At 44.5% G+C, this 7,273-nt stretch overlaps 1 pseudogene; it reads right to left on the bottom strand.

The window, feature by feature from the left end:
• Window positions 1-4,053: 4,053 nt before the first annotated feature.
• On the bottom strand, window positions 4,054-5,667 carry LOC102024134 (annotated as a pseudogene).
• Window positions 5,668-7,273: the final 1,606 nt, after the last annotated feature.

The following is a 7,273-nucleotide window of genomic DNA, read 5'->3' as shown; positions in this document are numbered from 1 at the left end:
GTGAAGACAGTTAATGTATAATTAAATTATACTTATCTTATCTGCAGAATCAAACCCAACACCATCTAGACAGGCAGAATGGAACTGAAAGAAGTTGGAAATGTGGCCTAAATAGGGTCTGATGGGGTGTGAGCAGAGGACCATCAGTGGCCAGCAAAGATGTAGAAACTCTTTCTTCTTCTTGTGCATCTGGTCTCCCTGCAGGACTGTACTCCTGAGCATGCAGCCACACCAGACCTACATCCTTCTCACCCACTCAGTGTGCATGTTAGCTCCAGATGACAGCATAGGAGAACATTTCAATTGTTTACTGCTGCACAACAAACATCCAAGACTGAACACCTTAAGACAACAGCAATTTATTATTTTTAGGATTTTATAAATTGCCATGCAGTTCTTCTATGATCTTGCCTCACTGTGAACAGACAGAGGGTTGGAATATCTGGAAGGGCTAAGCTGGTGTCATGCACATCTGGTAGTGGTTTCTGGCTATTGGTTGGATATGTTGGTTTGAAAGGGGAAAACTGTGTAAGAGAAATTGTTCTTTTAAAAACTTTATTCTGTTTGAAACTGCCTAGCTCTGTAACTGCTTCATGGCTCTGTAATTATTTTCTTGACCCCTGTAACCGTGAGAGTATAACCGAACAAGCAGGATGTCTGATTGTACCAAGCTCAATGATCATTAATCTAGGCTTGTAACCAATGATCATTAATCTGGCCTTGTAACCAATGATCTCACCCTGCTAGCTAATCAGAAGAACTGCCAGGCTGTTCTGTCTCCTGTTTATGCATGATATAAATGCCCTAGACCATCAGAGATTGGGGTCTGATATTTTGGGAATGATCCCAGTCAGTGCCTGTCAGCATAAAATAAATCTGCCTCCAAATGCTGGGTGTCATTTTGGTGTTTCTGTTTGCTGTAGCAGGTTTGTCTGGTAGCCTTGTATGCAAAAGTACGCTATGCTGATGGGAGGGTGTGTGTGTGAAGGTGGAATCTGTAAGGCCTTCTAAGGCTCAGACCGTAGAAGGTTAGGTGCTCATATGGAACATTTCCTTCACATTCTATTAATCAACATCAGTCACAAGACTCAAGAAGGCAGAGACACAGACCCTACCTCTTGATGAGAGGAGAGGTACTATGTTATAAAAGGGGACTGAGTCTTTAATATAAAGATTTTCTAGAGACCCAGGTAGCTTCATAGGGCCCCCCTTTTCAGAAAATGGAGCCTCTGGTCTGAGGGCCGAATCTTTTCTTAGTCTTTATGGTCTGGAGCAAGATAGTGGTCTCAGGCTGCCTGCTTGAAACCCGGATTTCCACCTCAAGGCTGGCCCTGCTGATGTGAGAGGCAGGGGACCAGCATGAGAGGACTGATGATTCCCCAAGCCCTGTGCTGCTTCTTGGGGGCCTGCCTCAGGGTGGCATTCTGGCCTCAAGGGCTCTTTCCACATACAGTGGCCCTTTGGCCCAATTTAGAACCCAGGAACAGTTCAGACTCCATAGACAAGGTGAGTCCTCTTCACAGTCAGCAGCTGTCATCCCGTGGGACTGGAAGGAAGGAGAGAAGGCTGTCTAGCCCCCAAATTCTGTCTGCTCGTCCCACCAGAAAGTCTACCATTGTTAGGGTAGTTCTGAGCTCTTCATCCTTTGCAGGGAATTCAGGTTCTTTGGGTGAAGCTGTGATGGAACAGGAGGAAGGAAGAGTAGGACTGGGGACACGAGGGCCAAAGCAAGCCTAAAATTCCACAGAACACCCTTGCCTGCCTCACACTAGCGGGAGGGAAGTGGGCAGAGCTTTCTCCAGTCAGCACTGCGGTTTTGGCAAATGGGTGGCGCCTGGGGACATGGAGATTGCCAGATGAGAGGAATTCCAGCCGGCTGCTGCTAATATGCACTCTAAACACCCGTGGTCACCAAGGCAAAAGGGAAGGGACTGTCCCTCTGCAAATCTTGCTTCTTTCACCCCCAACAGTAGTCACAGTGAGTCCGTACCATTTTCTCAGTCTTCCCTGCAGAGGTCACTTAATCTATTTTACACTAAAGGTCCTGTGGTCTTTCCCCAGCAAACGTGGCCCAGTTCTGCCAAGCTGTAGCTACAGAGAAGCTTTAAGAAGGCCTGTTCCCCCGGCTCCATCCCTTGATTCCTAATTCTATGCTATAGCCCCCTCTGCTCAAAGGAGGGGCAGAGAAGGGCCCCAGAGTTAGTGCTTCTTGTAGGGTTCAAATGGCATTTGTAGGCCTGGCCGAAAGGCAGTTCCTATTTTAAAGAAAGGAGGCTCATTGTCTGGTGGGTGTGGGTGTGGGTGTGGGGGCAGGGGTGGCTCTAGTAGTTCGGCACAGCCAGTGGAAGAGGTAAGCAAGTGCACTAAGGGCAACTCAACTTTCTCTTGTAATATACACTGGGTTTCAGAACCCCAGGGAATGTGCTTCTGGGCACAGCTAGTTTTCTGAGATAGGCTGAAAGCCAGCGCACTGAGTGGGTGAGAAGGATGTGGGTCTGGTGTGGCTGCGCTCGGGAGTGCAGCCCTGCAGGGAGACCAGATGCCCAAGAAGCAGAAAGGGTTTCTACATCTTTGCTGGCCACTGATGGTCCTCTGCTCTACTCCTGGGCTGCACATCTCCCAGACCTCCCAGCTGAGGCTTACAGGGCTGCTCTGCTATTTCTTGGAGCAGAATCTTCAGGAATGGAACACCCAAACTTTTCTAAACCTGCACTCAGTTTGCTGAGCTCTAGTTCCAGGACCCAGCTCAGGTGTCAGTTCCTAGTTGAGAGGACCATTCTTCCCAGCTTCAGTTCAAGGCCTGTCCAGCTTCTTACTGTGGTATCTACTCATACAATCTCACTTCCCTCAGGAGGGGCGGCCACAGTGCCGACAACCTAGGTGTGCCCTTGCGGTGGAACGAAGGGTGAAACAGTAAAGGGAGAGGCTGGAAATCCCAGTGAACGGGCCAGGAGTGAAGGTAACTGATGGGTAAGGTTTGGTCAAGGTCGGAAGGAGCTGGTATTTAGAAGGGTCCTTCACAGGAAGGGAATGGCAGCAGAAGGTGGGGCAGAGTAGCAAAAGGAACCAGGGCCTGTCAGCCTCAATTCTCCAATTTGGGATTAAGGAGTCCTGGGAGAGTAAGATTATGTGAGGGGTGCTGAGGGAAGAGGATATGATTGGGGGAGAAAACCCCAAACTATACATGGTTAAGAGGCAAGATGATTACTCAGTGGGCAGCTGGGACCGAGGCCTGGAATTCTTATTGACAGATAAGGTTAAACAAGAATGAGTGGTTCTTCCACTCATTGGGCTTAATTACACAATGATTGTGTGATTGTGCCCAGCGGTGCCTGGGAACCCAGGTCATGGGGACTCAGCCCCAGGGCAGAAGAGCAAGGGGAGCTGACTCGGTACTATGTTGTTTCTGTAAAATTGTTTACCCCGAGAGAAACTCTGGTCAGAGTTCTCTTGTTCAATTTCTAACAAGATTTTTTTTTGGTGGCATACATAGGTGAATTTGTAACGCTACCTGGGAAGGTTATTAAATTACATTTATTCATTAATAAGTAAAAATGATACTTTGCTATCAGTGCCATCACTTGGCTAACGCACTCAGCATTGTGATGGACAGCACTTGAAACTCTTTATAGCTTTTTTGATGACTGTGGGGTAGTGTAGGCTCCTACCTACCTTTCCAGTCACACTTGTGGTCTCTGAACTATTTGTCTTCTAACTTCAGCCATGCATTGCTGCAGGCTCCGCGGCGTTGCTCTATTTTTCTAGGCCAGTGCTAAGCTCTCATCCTAGAGGATCCTCTCCCCTTCTCTGAGTGGAAGAACCACTCATTCTTGTTTAACCTAACTGCCCATTGTCGGTGATCCAGAAAAGCTTTTGCTGGGCTACCGATATGTATACAGACTCCCTAGTTGTCTCACTGGGCTTAATTACAGACCGCTCACAGTAGCAAATTTTTAGTATAAAATGCAACACAATGTTAAACCATTTTAGCATTTGCACATACACGTTGCACTTAAGGGCTGAAAATGGAGAAAAATTTGTAGCGTTTCACTGTTAAGCTAGGTTGCATCCATCCTTTAAAATGGCATCAACATCAATATCATCATCCATGTCAGGACTCACAGTTTCACATTTAGTACCTGGGCAGGCTTCTACTGCACCGCCTCGATGTTCTCCTCCTTTTCTTCACCACCAGAAGATTCTCCCTCTGCTTCCTTCAACCATTGCATAAGTGGCTCTACTTTGACACCAATCTCTTTGACAAGTTCTTTTGAAAAGTACTTCTCTTTTGTTTTTTTGAGACAGGGTCTTGCTATGCTGTTCATGTTGGTCTTGAGCTCACTTTTCAGCCCAGCCTGGTGTTGAACTCACAATGATCCTCATGCCTCAGCCTCCCAAGTGCTGGGATTACAGGCATGCACCACCATGCCAGGCTTGAAAAATACTCCTTAAAGACTTTTATTGACCAGCTGCTGATGACTTCCTTTTCTCAAAGGTCTGCATCATGCATCTCCTTCAGATATGTAGAGTCTTGGAGATGAGATGAGCTTGATGCATTGCTAATGCATACTTCAAACTATGAAGAAGTCACCAGTAAACTTTCTTTTTTTATTATTGTGACAGAATTTTAGGAAATGGCACCTGTTATTTCTTAATTTGTTCTCTAATCTCATTAAAAAGAACTTCAGTCCAGACAAGAAGGCCCATAGCTTACATGTAAGTCTTCTGCTTTAGTAGTAATTTCTTTGTCAGATGAGTAGTGACACCTTCTCTTTTGCTTTTCTTTACAAAATCAAACAGGATTTCCACACTCTCATCTGTGGTTCTTTCCAAATCATTACTGAGGTTCAGAACTCTTGCATGGTCACTGGTTTCACCCATTCTGGGCCTCTGAGCCCCCTCAGTTACATTCTCTCCCTCATCACCCTCTTGTCTTCCACAGCAGGTGGAGGAGGATTGATTGCATTTGGCGGGGATGAGGTCTCACCCCTGGATATGAGCCATTTTCTTTGTCTTTGTCCCCCCTATTTTTCTTTTTCATTTTTTTTTTTTCTTTCCTGTACCACTGTCACTATTCCCAGGTGGGTTTTGAGAATGAAAGTGCAGAGTTTATGATACATGTCCAGCATGCCTCAATAGCCACAGGCTTTATTAGAATTACTTTTTTTTTTTTTTTTTTTTTTGCTTCTTTGGATGGATGTGCAGATCTGTTTCAGGGTTCTCACACTCAGAGCAGAGACTGAATATTTTGTTAATGAATCCATCCCGCATGTCTTGTGGCTTCTTTGCCTCATGAGAGCCACTGACAATGTAATGGTTGTTCTTTATGTCACATTTGGGTCTATGCTCCCAGCCAAAGTATTTGGTGGGACATGTTGGAGGCTGGCTAGGTGCCTTTGCAACATCAACCATATTGACTATAACTGTCTTGATTCCATTTCCTTTGCCCTCAACCTTGGCAATCAGACAGAGCATCTTGTAGTGATACAACTGGTTTGAAACTCTGTGGTTGATTATTTGGCTTATTAGTGTCCTTATCAATGTGATAAGATCATTGATTGCAATTTTTTGGTATCTTCTGTCTGGAGGAAAAGGGATGACATAAATGATTGCAAGAGTTCTCAGTCTCTGACATGCAAAACTTTTCCTCCTTGAGACAGTAAGCATCTTGTTTATATGCTGTTTCCCTAATACAGGCACCAGTGGCTGCACAACAGCTCTCTGGAAAGTTTTTGCTCTGCCTTACAAGTTCTTTAGAAGCATGAGGTGTGATATCTCAGCTCAAGCTGCTGTAACAAAATGCCATTGACTCCATGGCTTAAACAGCAGAAAGTTATTTTCTCAGAGTTCTCAAAGCTGGAATGTCCAAGATCAAGGCTCTGGCAGGGTTCCATTTCTGGGGAGGACTCTTCCTGGCTTGCAGACTCTGACTGTGCTCACAAGGTCTTTCCTTGGTGTATGTCTGTACATGTGGAGAGAGATAAAGAGCTCTCTGGCGGCTTTTCTTTCCTCTCAGTACTAGGGATTGATCCTAGGGCCATTACACTGAGCTATGTCCCCAGGTTTTTTTGTTTTTTATTTTGAAACAGGGTTTCACTAAATCATTCAGGTTGGGCTTAAACTTGTGATTCTTCTGTTTCAGCCTCTCAGAGGGCCAGGATTACAGGCAGGCACCACCATGCCTTGTTGGGTCTCCTTGTAAGAACACCAATGCTGTTAAGTCAGGATTCTACCTTCCTGACTTTGTTTGACCTTAATTATTTCTAAGACCCTATCTCCAAATGCAGCCACATCAGGGTTTAGGGCTTCAGCACATATTTTTTGCAGGGAGGTGGACAAAATTCAGTCCATAGCAAGTGGTATAAAGGATAAACACGAACATCTTCAGTGTATTTCCAAGTGAAAAATTCAGGATGAATCCTATGCCTCAGAAGTCCAGGGCCTTGCTCATGGCTACCAGTTCTCCCAAATATCTTCCTCCCTAAGCTTCATTGTCGTCTACTTTGAACCTTCCCCATCTTTCTGTGAATTAACTTTTCTTAGGCAAAAGTCAGGAAAAGATTACTTCAATTGCCCACAAATGGATCATGGTTGATTCCAATGCTGGTTCTTCTCTCCCTGCCCAGAGGTAGGAGGACTCGGAGTGAATGGAGGATTTGAGTGATCACTTAGCTCTGCAGGGTTGCCTTCTTCACTCCCTCTCTCCTTTCCCTTCATATTGTAATGACAACCGGAAGAAGGCCACCTTGCTTCAGACTCAGGATATGGGAGGAACTTGAGGTATGGCCCAAGAAAAACATTTGACAAACACAGGTACATATTTTGGGATGTAAAAATGAATAGGAATAAAGATGTAAAAATGAATAGCAGCAAACTTATTTTATTATCTGGTTTGAGAGTTAAGCTTCATCTTTATATGCTATGTGTCTCTTTGTATCAGTGACTAACATCTGCTAAACACAAAGTTTTGGAATGTTTTGGAATTCTGGTTTATGTAATTCTGGAAGGTTCTGGAATGTTTTGATAGGTTTCCTGATGTGTTTTTAAAAAGGCACTAGTTCTATCTCTAAGAGGAACAGTTAATAAGCATTCACTAAACTGCCTAATGAGCATCTCTGTGGAGATTAAAAGCTAGGTAGGTATTTTTCCTGGCTCTACATATAATTTAAATTTAATTTTTATTTATTTTACACTGATGAGTCTAGATGTTGTTTTCTAAGGAACAAACACTGAGCCATGTGTATTTCCATTATAAAAAGGAAAAATAAAATAT

The sequence above is a fragment of the Chinchilla lanigera genome, unplaced genomic scaffold (assembly GCF_000276665.1).
Source record: "Chinchilla lanigera isolate Chin_1 unplaced genomic scaffold, ChiLan1.0 scaffold00023, whole genome shotgun sequence".
NCBI classification, from domain to species: domain Eukaryota; kingdom Metazoa; phylum Chordata; class Mammalia; order Rodentia; family Chinchillidae; genus Chinchilla; species Chinchilla lanigera.
The sequence above is the reverse complement of the archived record's forward strand: the minus strand, read 5'-3'. Positions and strand labels throughout refer to the sequence as shown.